This window comes from Triturus cristatus, chromosome 1_1, assembly GCF_964204655.1.
Source record: "Triturus cristatus chromosome 1_1, aTriCri1.1, whole genome shotgun sequence".
Classification (NCBI taxonomy): Eukaryota; Metazoa; Chordata; class Amphibia; order Caudata; family Salamandridae; genus Triturus; species Triturus cristatus.
In genome coordinates, this window is record NC_140579.1 from 874,890,544 (window position 1) to 874,905,496 (window position 14,953).

At 42.7% G+C, this 14,953-nt stretch overlaps 1 pseudogene; it reads right to left on the reverse strand.

Moving 5' to 3' along the window:
- LOC146871220 (uncharacterized) overlaps positions 1 to 14,953 on the reverse strand; it is a 167,761-nt pseudogene that overhangs the window by 134,535 nt on the left and 18,273 nt on the right.

Below are 14,953 nucleotides of genomic sequence, written 5' to 3' on the forward strand. Positions count from 1 at the left end.
CTGACTACAGGGTCAATTACAATACTTTGTTCAGGCGTAGTTATAGAACCAATACGTCCTAATGAGGAACGTTTCCCAGATACCAAGTCTAATGATAATCGCTTTTCTGTAAATGCGATTTCTTTTTCCAAAATCCCAGTTGCCCGAATTATAAAATCATCTAGGGTTCCGCTTGCTTTAACATTACTCGTTTTCATAGTAACCTGCCTACCTTTTCTAGAGCATAAGGCCATCATGGGACTACTTTATAAAAGGATAAAACACAGCAGTTAAAAATTAATACTTCAAGGCTCAAGAAGAAAGAGGGTGAGCCCGGCCCGTCCTCGTTCGTCCTAGGACGGCCTCAGACGGCCCGCCCTTTGCCCGGCCTTCGCCCCGGGCGCTCCCGCACGCTCCCGCGCTGCGGTTCAGTGGGCCAACTAAATACTGAGAAGGGTAGGGGGCGTGTCAAGCAGGGAGAGCGGCCCAGGTGTTGTGGGTCAGTCAAGCAGGGACTCCTGGGTGATGGAGTCCCTGCGACACAGCTCGCAGCCCTGCTCAACTCCAAAGGCCCCCCCCCCCCCTCACGATCCAGGCCCCAACAGGTCCCGAGGCGCTGATGACACCCGCTGGTAACACCCGCTGACTTCACCCGCGAAGCGGGACCCGCGCAGCGGGTCCTGCAAGCTGCTGCGGTAAGTTGCAGAAGGTGTGGGTTGAGTGAAAGCAGGAATGAGGGCGTCCGTCCTGATTTCAGCAAAGTTCAATTTAAGAAAGGTTTCCCCTATAATTGCAGTTAAATGGTGTGCAAATCACTGCGGTCTGCTGTATAAGTTTACCTTTTGCCTGCCGCACAGTGTCATAACTTGCAGTAAATGATGTGCGGAGCACTGTGATCCACTGTAAGAGACCTTCTGCCTAGGCGCCTCGGCCTGCCGTGCTTCGCTGCGCTGACAGCGTCGTTGCTAGGGAAGCCAAAGCTTTAGATATTAGTGTGCTCCTTGATACTATCTTTGCTAGGGAAGCCAAAGTACATATCTGGAAGTGTCACCATCATCAGGGGAACTGTTGGCTCCCGACGTAGTTGAAGAGCACATCACAAGAAGGTTGCATGTCGATGTGCGCCCACCCCCTGCACTTCAGAAGCACGAGAACGCTCCAATTTTTGGCCGTGCTCCAATGAGCCAATAACCCAGACAATGCCACAGGAGTGTCATAGCAGAGTCAACAGTGAAGATTAAGGTGTTCCCCACCTTTCAGAATGCTAAGTTCTCCAGTCTGGCCGAAATCCTAGACAAATGCCGAAATACACTACGATCTCCCGCCATTGCCTCGGTCGGTCATGGGCGTAGGCCTCCCCCTCGTTGCCACTATGAGGATGTACCAGAGGACCACCAGGTACGTTTCCAACTGTTTATTTCTTCAGTTATCACAACTGCAGGGAAACTTGACCGACCAGGCAGTTAAACCCTCCAACTGCCGGTCAATTCTAAACATAAAATTCTTAGAACTGTGTCAGAGTCTGATGCCAGAATCCAGAGCCAACAGTAACATAACGTAACATAACATAACAAATATGGATGCTGATATTTCATAAATGAGGCATTGTTCTCTGAAGCATTACATTTTTGCAAACTATTTCCATTTCATCTAGTTACTTTGCTTCTTTATTTATTTATTCATTGGGTGCCCATGCCTGTGAAGGGCCACACGAGTCCACCCTCTTTTCTGTGGCTCCTGTGTTAGCTTAGGACTGATGCAATTCCAACCATACACGAAGTGTGTGACAATTAAACACTGATTGTTGAACTGTGCAAGACACTTGAGTGTGTGCTATAAACATTGTTAAGTTTACAAAGAACAGAATGTGAGACATTCTTCAAGATCAATGGCACAGACAGCAACTATTTGAAATGATCATGTAATTAAATGTCAAATGATAACATTTGACTACTTTACTCAGAATAAATACAGCTGAAAGAATAAATATGAACCTTTAATAAGTGCGAATAATGCCACTCATTGTTTTAAAGCCTGCTCCACATAACTGGATGTTTGCTGTGATTGCGATTGGTTGACACACTTACCTATTACATATATGAGAACTGCAGAACTCTCAAGAGAAGGGATCTCTCTTTTCGCTTGTTGTGTCCAGTAGATGTATGAATATGGGTCCTGCTGATCTGGGTGTACCTTGGGAATCTCAAAGATGCCTGGAGCCGGGCCTGACCAGTGGGCAACCTCTCTGCAAGCTTGGTAGAAGCGGTATCCACTCAAATCAAATCAGGTGTTTGTTAAGCACGACTAGTCACCCGTAAGGGTCTCAGGGCGCTGGAGGTGTGGGGGGGGGGGGGGGACGCAGGTTCCAGTCCATCAAGGAGGGGGTTTGTCGAAGAGCCAGGTTTTGAGGTTTCTTGCGAAGATGGGGAGCAATGTTATCTGTCTGAGGTGGAGCGGAAGGTCGTTCCAGGCTCTGGCCGCGAGGAAGGAGAATGAGTGGCCTCCCGATATGGTCTTTCTGGTGCGGGGGACCACGGCGTAGGAGAGCTGGGCTGATCGTAGGGTCCTTTGGGGTGCGTGGAATTTGAGTCGGCTGTTCAGGTATGCTGGTCCGGTGTCGTGGAGGGCCTTGTGAGCGCGGGTTAGCATCTTGAAGGTGACTCTAGCTTCGATGGGGAGCTAGTGCAGTGTTCGCAGGTGCTGGGAGATGTGGCAGCGTCTTGGCAGGTTGAGGACCAGTCTTGCACTGTGGCAGCGCTGAAGGACTTGCACTGCAATATCAATGCTTCTCCAGTGATGAACACAGGGAAAAGGGGCTGGTGAGAGATGGTGGGGGCCACTGGCTGATCTGAAATACAGCAGTAGTGTAATATAGCTCTTAGAATACAAATCTGAATGACACAGTGGTGCTTTCTGTCAATATTGCCACATAGCCACTTTACACATATTTCGCATCACAGTCCTCCAGATAGACAATCCACTTGTTGAATACAAATGGAAACACTTTCTTTAAAGTTACTTCTTCACTTACAATAGGCTCTACGCAGGACTACTTGTATAACAGACACTAGGAGCACGATTTAGCTGTGATGAAGTAAACATACCGCCAACATGTAGGGAGTAAGGGACGTCGGAGAAATGGCTACATGTCCACCCACCCGATCAGGATGGGCGGACATGTAGTAATATTTTTAAAGTTTGTCATTGCCAAGCAAACCCTGGCAGTGAGTGATCGCAAAATCCAACTAATGCCCCCCCTGACATGGGAAATTACTCCATGGGGAGGGGAGTATTACCTTTTTATATTAAAAAAGAAAATCTTATTTCTGGATTTTCTATTGAAAATAAAAAAAGAATACTGTTTGGTGCAAGGCCGTGTCACGCAGCCATGCACCAAACTGCAGATTACACTGCCAGGAATCGCAATGACAGTGGTTCCTGCCAATGATTTATAAATGACCATCAGCCTAACTGTCACTTATTGATTTGGCGGAACTTTCACCCAGCCGATGGAGATATTTACCTCGTCACCCTGATGGAACAGTGGCCTGATCTCCAAAATATAAATTAGGCCCCTGGACTCATAGATTTGATGGATGGTCACTGTCAACTTTTACAGCTTCTCACCAAACGTTTCCTAAAGATTTGTTTTTTTAAAACAAACTCCTGGGGGCGTGGCTACGCGGCGCAGAGTAATGCAGAAGGGGTTGGAGCCCAAGTCTGGCATGTGACATATGCCATGACATGTGCCACAGGGACACACACTGGCTGCACTGCCTTTTCTTTAATTAGTACGAGTAGGCGACCTGGTGCTGCTTGCCACCAGACCGTCAGTACTGTACTACTGGCTGACTGCTGATCGATGCCTGCACAGGCTGCCCAGCTCTGCCCTAACTCATCGGTTGGGTCCGGGCTGACTTAAAGGACGACTTGTGGGGAGCTGCGGTGGTTATGCTGGGGCGAGGGGTGTGGCAACTGGTGACAATCAAATGTGAAAAAATCTGCATGCGCTGCGCGCACAGCCCATCCCCATCAGAACCTCCAGCCCGCCCCGCAGCCCGCCCAAATAAATCGGTGTGTGTGTGTGTTCCGCGGCCCGCCCACCGGCAAGTGACAACAGTCAACACTGCACTGACTGAACTAAGAAGGGTCGCGGCTGCCATGATCAACATATTATATTTATTATTAATTTATGAATATTCTTTTGGACTTGGGCTGCAGGCTAAGTGGTTAAGAAGTCTCACAGTCGCAACACTAAACGCCGTGACTCACTCGGGATACGTGAAAAACACGCTGCAGTCCCTTTTGAATTCGATAAACAAACACTAGGAGGTGTACAACCAGGAGACAGCTCGATGTCTCCAAAGTATTTGGAGAAGTGCACAAGAAAGGAAATTGTCCGTTCTTAAGAAGACACCTCACTCACCAACCTAGTTGGTGACATGCTTCATTATCGGGGTCCCATTCGAATAGCCGAATGCCATCCGGGTGTGCTTCGACACCTGATTACAGTGGAGCAGGTTGTTTTTGTGTAAGTTAGTGAAAAAAGTGATTTAAACATTGGCCTGATTTAACTCACTGAAATATTTATTTTAGAGCAACTGGACAATATTAAAAATTATGGTTAAGATACCTTTTTGGGTAGATTGACCTTTGGTATATTTAAAATGAGAAAGGGTGCAAAAAAGTGCAAACTTGGTTTGCAGTCCGTAACCTTCTGCTAACAAGGGTAAAGTGTTTCCTAGGTATTGTTATCATCGTCTCAGTCTCAAATGTGTACCTCCCTCTGAGCTAGGCAAGGATGTATGAACTGATGCTGGTAAAGATATAGAGAGGGGGACTCACAAGAAACCACTGTATTCAAGTGTAGGAAAATACCATCAATAGAGTCCATCTTATGTAGATAGGAGATATTGTACCACATATAAAAGTGAACTGTGCAGCTTTCACTTTCCTTCAGATAAAATAATTTTTTTTTGTGGGTCTGAATTTTTTATTCGCCAGAACTGGTCAAGGTCATTTGTGGATTAGAGCCAGATTGGCCAAGCCACAGAGATCTAGTTGCCAGGCAAATGCCTAAACAACTCTTTTTAGACTGGATACTAATACTTCATTCGAGGTGTAATCCCTGAACTCTGAGGAGCTTGTAATGTGCTCTTGCTTAAATATTGAAGCTTCTCTCTTCTTTGTTGTTTTACAGAATAGTTTAAAGTTGCTATCCACTGGTGTGTGTAGGCAGTATTTAGAACAGTCTATTTTAAACTTTTACAAACTCAGAGATTGTATGCATCTCCGAGAATCCAGCAGTTGTACAGCAGGGTGAGGGAATGTAGTGTAGAAAAGAACCACATAGGGTACCTGTAAGAAAATGAATTATTTCTTTTGAGTGGTTAGTGGGTCAGCAAAGTAATAAAGAAACAAACATTTTTGGTCCAAGCTAATATTTTAGTAATTTAGACCTAAACTAAGCCCCTGCTAGATATAGCACAGAGCAAACACTTTTAAATTAGAGACAACGTGTAAAGCATTTAAAAGTACCAAAACACTTAAAAGTTTAAAACACAACACACTAATAATCTAACTCAAATCTGCAAAAATAAATTAAAATTGAATAAACAGATTTACTTCAAAACAATGAAAAAACAATAAGGGGAACCTGAGGTATTATTTTTTCACAAGAAAGTGTGTCATGAATAATTCACTGTTCATGGGGCACCTGGACCTAGGTGTAATTTGAGGCGAACTGAGATAAAATGCAGTCAGATATATCAAATAGGTTCAGTCAAGTTGAAGGTTTTACCTTAGGACTTAGAAATGAAAGTGGAGATCCTTGAGTGTGGCAAGGTTGTAGACCGTACCTGAGGAAGTTTTCTGAAAGCCAGATACTTTTTAGGATAAGGTCCTGCTGAAGCTGTTGGTTTTGGAGGTGAAAGACCTAGGTGGGAGATGTTCGAATTTTGTGTGCAAGTAAGTAATTTTGTTAGGCGGGTCAAGATTTATAAGTATGTACTTAGGGCCTGATTATGAGTTCGGTGGTGTGAGAGCAGGATGCCACACCACCGCCCCCTCCCACACTGCCATACCTTACTGCCGGCCACCCGCAAGGTTAAGAGATATCTTGTAGTCTGGCAGGTGGTCCTTTGGCATTGCCACGGTGGTGCCTATTAAAAAGGCCTAGCAATGGGAATACCAAAGCCCATTCCTTCACGGCATATACTGTGAAGTCAATGCTTTGCAGGAAAGGGGGTGCATGCAGACATGGGGGCACATGTGGGGGCCCTGTAATGCCACCTATGTTTTCTCACTGCCACCCTTTTTATGGGGGACTCACCACCATGAAAAGGTTGGATGTGAGGAAACTAGTAACATGCTTGGCGGTGCTGCAGTAGTACTGTCAGCTTATTGCAGCCCTCAGGCCCCTGATCCACAATCAGGAATCGCAGATCCCTGGTGGTTGTGTCGGTTCTATGGTGGTCTGACTACTATACTTGTAATACAGTAGTCGGACTGGTGTGGCGGTTACTGCACTGCCACTGTGGGTTTGGTGGTTCACAAATCTGCCAAACTCAAAATCAATCCCTAAGTCTCTTTTCTCAGAGGTCAGAATCATCCATCTGACAAGGCTAAAGGTTCTATCTGATGATGAGTCTGGATACCTGGAGCCTGAATAACTTCTTGAAACAGATTTGCTACTGCAGAGAAGCTCCTTGCACAAAAAACCTTTTTCTTCAGCCCAATGAAGCTGCACTCTTGTGGGATTGGCTCAGATGGTTGGTCTCAGTTCTACTATGGCTGGAAGTTCAACGCCATTCTCTGTCCTAACTTTTCAGAGATTGCATCAGTCCAGTTAGACACACCCAAGTGTCCCATGTCCTCACAGACTGCACTTAAAAGTTTAGGCTCAGACTTCAAAATGCTAATTGAGATTTAGAAAGCCACCTTGCGTGGCTCTGTAAAACAACAAAAAATGAATCACGTTGGTTACACTGTGAAGTGTTGACATTAAATGGGTGGACCATGAGCATTCTCATACACCTCCCATACACCTACCCCTTGTATTTTGATGCATTCCTGATGTACTGAAGGTAGTAAACCTGATTTAATGTGACAATCATGCACCTGCCAGATAGAGCAGTAACAGGGAGAAATAGTTTAATTTTGTTACTTCCTCTTTGCATTTGTGCTTTATTCTGCAGCACACATATTAAAAGGAATATGCCTCTAAGTATGTTTTTGTGCCGGGGGGTATGCCTTCCTATAGAAAAACAATAACTGCCCATAATATATGCACATTTGCATCAGGGTGCAAGTCTGCCTGTGTTGGTGCAAGTTCACCAGTGTGGGTAGAGAGCTGACCACCTTATGAGTTTCCAGCATATGGTACCAGGAGTACCCAGGGCATTGCGAGTAGAGGAGTCACCAGGGCTTCAGAACATTTTTTGCCACTCTGGGTGACCTATGTAAACTACAGACAGCAGGCCTGCCATTGCAGAAGCAGTGCAAACTGCACAAATTCTACTGTGCCCTCACAAAGTGTGGCACAGTCACCTACACAGCTTTTACTATATCTAAGACACTCCATAATGAAGGGCCCCTCAACCCAGGCATCAGGGTGCATTATATTAAAGGTGTGAACAAATCAGGGCAAGCCTATAAGTCCCTATAGAAGCATTCCCTATTGGAAATTACTATATGTGTTAGCGGTCAATAGTATAACAATAGTATAACAATCGGACACTATCGAGATCGGCTGCTCCGTTATGCTGCCACTAGAATAAGTCATGTTTGGTATCAAACAACGTGCCTTCTCACCCGGACACAATTCTTGTGCCCTGGGTGATATGGCAGGCACCCAGGTGTCACCTTAGAGGTTACTCCCAGATCTACTGTGCTCTGGCTGACCAGCCCGTGCTTTCTTGTGCCTGATGTAGCCAAGACAGAAGATGACACCTCCCTCATCCCCAGCAGCCTAGTGAATTGGTACATCAGAGCAGTGCGCTTCAAAGGCTGCACCTCCTCTGATATGGATCTGGAAGCAAAGAGCACTCCCCTTGCCCCAGGCGCACTTGCAACAAGGAAAGGTGGGGAATTAGCTATGCAGGAGGCGATCACACCGAGGAAGGCTGGCCATACCTCTAGTTTGGCCAGGCAGTTCTGTACACCTAAAATTACATTCTTTCATCTTTAGGAAGGCAGAAATAGTGTTTTATGGGTAGAAAAGGTGACCTCCACCGCCAGATGAGGTCACTTCAAGGGCAGACTAGCTGCAGGGGCTAGTTACACATTGGCTCCTAGCTCCCACATCCTTACATTCCCTAAATCTAGGATTTCAGAGACCCCCATGACACCAGAATCTTGTATCTGAACACATTTCTTTTAAAAGGGCCAAAGAGGAGACCCGTGTTGCCAATAACAGGACTTTGCCCACCAACCGAAAGCAAATGGCAACAGTCTTGGAACTTATTGAACGACCCCCGTCCTTGGCTAGAACTCAACACCCCTCAAAACAGGGACCCCTGTGGAAGCCAGACGCTCCCTCAGTCTATCCTGGACTAGTGAAGCTACTCCCCTGCAAACTGCATTTAAAAACATTTAAAAACATTCACTGACTCCAAATAATTGTTTGCTATTGGGCCCAAATCAAGGTGGTCCAGTGCATTGTGGGAGATGTAGTCTCACCTGCCCCAAAGTTTCACATCAATATGCTACTCACCTGACCCAATGAGGTTCGTGAAGCTTTTCATTGTGTTTACTGCAGCAAAGACATGTTAGTCACCAATCTGGAAAGCAACTCCCACAGTTGACGCTGTATCTATAGAGAACACTGTGCAACTAACATCCGACATCAGCAGTGTGTGCCTGTTGTGCTTTTGCATTTTGCTTCTTGCCACTCCGTGTAAGCGGTAAAACCAGGGGTAACACTGGGTTCTGTTTTGCACCAAGGAAGAGCTAGGACAACTATGCACCTGGACTTCATGGGCTATGTAAAATGAGTCTGACTGTTGGGGCCTGGTCCTTGTCCTGCAGCCCGCATGAATTTAAATTTATCAGGGTTCCAAGTAACTCAACCAAGTGGCGGCTGCTGCGGAACAGGGGTGGTGGGTGATGAAAAAAAAACCCACTTAACTGTGTACAGCCATTGCCTCTTCTCCATCCTCTTCTCTTCTTGGCATCACGGAACAGAAGCACACAGGCTCCCAGACTCCCCTAAGCCAATCACAACTCTGCTGTCACCCGCATGACAGCAGCGTCGTGATTAGTCTGAGATTCCTGTTTGGCTGCTCAGGCAGTGCCTGGAAGCCTATGCCAGTTCTCCATCTGGCTGGCCGGCCAAACTGACGTGCACTAATTGTACACAAATGTTCTCCTCTACCTGGCTCTGACAGCCCAGCCCCACCCCACAATAACCTGGCTCTGAGTTCGCACTCAAAAATAACTGATAATAACATTGGGTTATTACTATTTTCTTTTCTCTTTTTTGCGCTGCTCAAAGAGCAGTCGGGTGACTCTGTTCCGCTTTAGCGGAGGAGCCGCCGCTGACTTGACCTGCAAGTGACCTATTGTCACTAGTGGATTTTGCAATTGACTGCAATGTTATTTTGTCTATGTATTTTTCTGCACTGATTTACTATTGCTTTAAAAATATATAACTCCAATTATATGTATGCTATTCTGTTAATTTTGGTCTCTAAATTAAGATAATATTACACTTAATTCATATAGATTGATGCTGGAATTCTTACAAGTTGTGTGAATTACTTATTCTCCTTGTTGGTACTCTGAAATGATTAACACATGTTCCTCTAGTACAGCCTGATTTCTTTTAGCCCCTCTACTTACTAGGACCAAAAAAATGAAGTCATACTGTCAATTCAAGGACCATCTTTGGGGTATAAATCTAATATTACAAGGTAAGGCTCCCCAGCCATAATATATAATATTGCACTTTCCTACAGGTAGTCCCGAAGCCTTGTTTTACACGATTAGTTTAGTGGATGGTACACTTGGTGGTACAGTCCAACAGTGACATTTAACTTGCAGGCCTTGGGTACACTTTGTGTCCAAGACTAGGGGCTTAGAAGTAAGATTAAATATGCCAATTTACAATAAACCAATTTCATCATATTGAAAGGAGGAGGACAGGCACTTCACAACTGGGAGGCAGGTGTAACGTATAGAGAGTTCGATAGCCAGCAGTAACAGATTTGGCAAGTTTTTGGGTATATGTAATGCAAAAGATGTTCATTTTCTGAAGATAAATCACATATTTATTTTCTTTTACCTGAACTGTTTCTTCCCATAAAGTCCACTAAATTTGTTGTCCTTTTTAATTTTAACAGATGTGACGTTGATTTTCTGCATTTTTGCAAACATCTACACAGCAATTAAGTGCATTCCATATTAATAACAGTTTCAATTAGTAATAACATGAAACTGTAGTTGATGTAGAATCCAACTTTTAAAATTGCACTATATGGTAATCATTCTGATTTCTATGTTCCTCAAACCAAAAATGATGTACAATATGATTCTGATAGTTTATGAAAAGATGTTCTTTTTTTGGATTTGTTCAATAATATTCTATGTTGAAATGAACCAAAATCAAAATAGGCATGACAAAGAATATCTTCATTGTATTGTTATCTCATTACTACAAATACCTCCATTTGTTTTGCTTTTATTTTTAACCCCTTCGCTGCGGCGGGAATTCCGCCGCAGCGCTGGGGGGTGCGGGGGGGCAGCGCGGTGGCGCTGTGCTCATGACGGAGCCACTCCATCATGAGCCACGGTTGAGCTGTGCTCATGACGGAGCGGTTCCGTCATGACTCCGCCCAGTTGCGCTGTCCCCCCGCACAGGCGGGGAAACAGCGCCGCGTGGGCGGAGCGGCCGCCAACGGTCGTGGCATGACGGAACCGCTCCGTCATGAGCACACGGCAACCGTGGCTCATGACGGAGCGGTTCCGTCATGAGCGGGGAAGGGGTTAATTAAACCACAGTAAACATTTATACATATTATATTTTAGCCAATAAATATTTTTCATAACAATTCTTTTAGTAAAGTTACATGTAATACTATACAACATTTGACATAAACATACAATAACATTTTTCAATGTAATGAACACGACAATCTTTCAAAAATATTATTTCAGTGCGTCCCTTTTCACTTTTTTCAATGTTTGCACTTCATCTACTTCATCCTCATCGGAGTCTAGGAAGTATCCTCTCATCAGTACAAGTTCTGCTTCATATCTATTTAACTCTTCCTGTTTTTGGAGAATTTTGATTGTTATCTGCAATAAGAAAATAAAGAACTTTTAAATCTCCATACGTTTAGCTTTAAAGCTTACATGGAAAATGTTCATACCATATAAAATTCCTTACAAGAATTAAAGTCTTCTGTTATTTGAATTTGCACTATTTACATTTCAGTAGTGTCGGTTCATCAGATGGATTTATTGTCAGGTGTGAAGTGTGTACACTTATTTAATATTTTCAAATGTTTGATTCACAATCAATGTTTTAAATTAGCATTTTCCAATATGATAAGCTGCTTCCTTTTTATTCTTTCCATGCAAACATTTTTATTTCATGTTATACGACAACACAGAAATAAATGTACAACTATTTAAGATTGTAAATATGGCTTATCTTTTGTTGTCTTTTCTAATTTTTCATTAGCGTTGCTACCTACAATTGTGAACATGTTAAAAGTTGTCAGATTTCACCCAATTTAAACATACAAAGATATCCGTTTGCCTATTGTGGTTGTGCTTGGAAAATGCTTGGTTATTTCAATTTCCAATGTTTTACAGTCTTTCGCTGGTGAGTAAAACCATACATACTTTCAGGTTTATGTGAGTACACTTTTAAATAGCACGTTTTAATTTACATTTTTGAATGCAATGAAATTTCATTTTGGTGATATGTAATGAATATTGGCAGTTTTCAGAATAATGCCAGATTATAAGGTATGTGTTGTAAAGAGAAGGGCTTACTAATTTGTGTCCATTTATTTTTATGCAAATTTTCCCAATACCCTCTGCAAGTGTATTACCACATTTTCCTGCACCACATGCCCACATTTTCAATCTGGACACTTGATCACAGAAGATGGCTAAACGTCAACCCATAGTTTTAGCCCTTTTAATCAGAATGCATGTCTTTTTTAAAAAAAATATGAACTTCTTATACAGGGTAAACACACTCAAATTAAAAAATGTTTTGTCTCAAAGGGAAACTCAATTTTTACTTCAAAAACATTTTTCAAGCCTAGCCCCTATATGCCAGCTTGTGATTCTCCTAATGCCAATGAATCTCATTGAAAGATTCTGCTCAGCCTGATCAGGTTTTGTTTATCACATGCCAGATTTGCCTACCATAATGCTAAAGATGCCTACTTTATGCAAGGAAGCCCACTGTTTTGTCAGGGACACAACTGTTCAATGGATGCCCACCATAATGCTAAGAACCTTCACAACATGTCAGTCATAGACATTATTATTCCAAGAATAGCCAGAATGATGTGACAAATGGCCACAAATATACCATGATTACTAACATTGTGGCATTTAAAGCTGCCATTATCCAATAATTAGTTTGCGGAAGCCTGATTTAAGCAGTATTTAACTTCATTATGCCATTGCAAACATAATAAGAAAAAGTTATCATTAATCACAAACGGTCATACTTATGGCAGAGAAGTGCTGTACAAACAATGTAAAAAAATATCCATACATTCTTAGGAATACTGTACACAGACCAAGTTCTTGAATTTAGCCCCTGCAGCATCGATTGAAACAATAGGAGACTCCAACCTTTTCCCATACCATAGACATTCAATATTAATTTCCATAGGCTTTGATAACCAGTTGACCGTGGCTCCTAAACATTTTTGGTGATCAGCTCAAACAACACTCTTACTAACGTGTATCAATTAGTAAATGTACCTAGTCAACTATCATATTCCTTAATCTACTATAACGCATCAGATCTAAGGAGATTTTCTCAACAACCCACTACAATTGCCTTCTAATTAAACTGGTATATTTTAAGTTTGTATTAGACTTGAAGCACAAAATCTCAGGCCGTAAATGGCTATCATAAAACCTACTTCCCGGCTACAATGACATGTAAACATACTTCCCGGCTACAATGACATGTAAACATCGTCGTTCACCACCTAGTTTTTCAATTTAAATAGCTACAGCTATCCATATTACTATCACACAATAAAATAATTATGAATTGATTTCAAAGTTGTTTTTTGTATGAATATAGTATATTAGGAAAAAGATCCCACATTTTATTAGTAGAATTGTCAATCTAACTATGCATGGAAGCGGCCGCAACATTTTATTTAACTTTTTGTTTTTAGTAATATCGACAGATTGAATACCATATATCTTGGAGCAGCATTGATTAGAGCGGTGGATTTTAATTTAAATGTATTTAAAAATAAAGGGAAAATGTTATGATGATTACAATCATGCTACTACTTATAATTAAATAGGGGATCACCCAGAAAAAATTATAAGACAGAGGGCCCAGAAATTGTAGGTCTCTTTCACACCTTGAATCTCTTTCCTTTAAATGGCAGCCCCTCATTGAATTGTTCACCCCTGTAGCTGGCCCACACAAGATTATATATTTGGTTCATGTTCTCTATATTAATTCTGTTCTCAATTTACTGTGGTTTAGAGGACCACTTCCATATTCTTGCAAAATGTCAAGTGTAATCACATATGTTGCTTATTAGGCACATATTGGAAATACCAAATGTTTTTCTTATTAAATATGATCAAAAGGTTCCTTAGTCCCTGATAAATGTAAACATTGGTAGGAATCCACCCTGACCCTAGAACATGTGAACCAGCCAGGATACGTTTATCCACATTTATTCAGTATAACTGAGCGTCATAACTCCTTGAAAAAGAATCTAGCTAGCACAAACCAGCATATAGGATGACTTAGACCCCAAATAGGAAATAATTGGTTCTCAGATTCACTGACACAAAGAATGAGGGCAGGTAATAGAGATAAACAACAATAGTAAATAATCCAAAGGTATGATGCACTTTTAAATAACTTTGTACAAATGAAAAACAAAATTTCAAGAAAAATATGGAGGCTCCAGAGGCACTTTTTAATCAAATATTGATCTTAATTTACACTCTCAACAAATTCTGTCATTTTAGAAATCAATGTGATGATATAAACAGCCCTGACAGAAAAAATGGAACATGAGTTACTGAAAAAAAACACCACTTTTTATTACAATTCATTCCATGCTGCATAAAAATACCAATCAGACTCAAGTCGAGGGATGCCCTCTTTTTTATAACACAACAAACAAAGGTCAATGTTTTAAATTGTTTTACATCCTCCATTTACTTCATATAGCTTTTACCTGTTTACTATCCATCCAAGCAATCAGAAAATTACATCCAATGATGCACCATCATCCAACTTAGGGTCCGATTCCGATTCCGGCTGCAAAACGAACCGACCGACACGGACCCGGAATGGAGACCGACCGACATGGACTGGCACCGTACGACCCGTGCAGTACGATGCAAATGCATGTGAATTATCACCGACACGTACGGAATACAAGCCCTACGGCCGAGCCGTAGGGAAAACAGTGATTCGCCCGGAAAACCAACGCGAGTTGCACCGACCGACAAGTACCAGGAATGAACCCGACCGACACGTACCCGCGATGTCCGATCTGCTCAGTACGATCTAATGCGTGTAAACCCAGACCGACTCGCACGGAGCCCAAGTCGCATGACCGAAACGCACAGAAAACAGGGACCTCAAGCAATAGAGATCTCCGCGACCGACTCGTATGAAACACAGAAGAAAGTTAGCGTGAACGACCCGGAGAAGCCCGCACGAGCCAACATCAGCGTCCGTCTCGGTCAGAAGAATGTCTCCTTCATGCCTAGAAAACCCAAAGTAAAAAATACA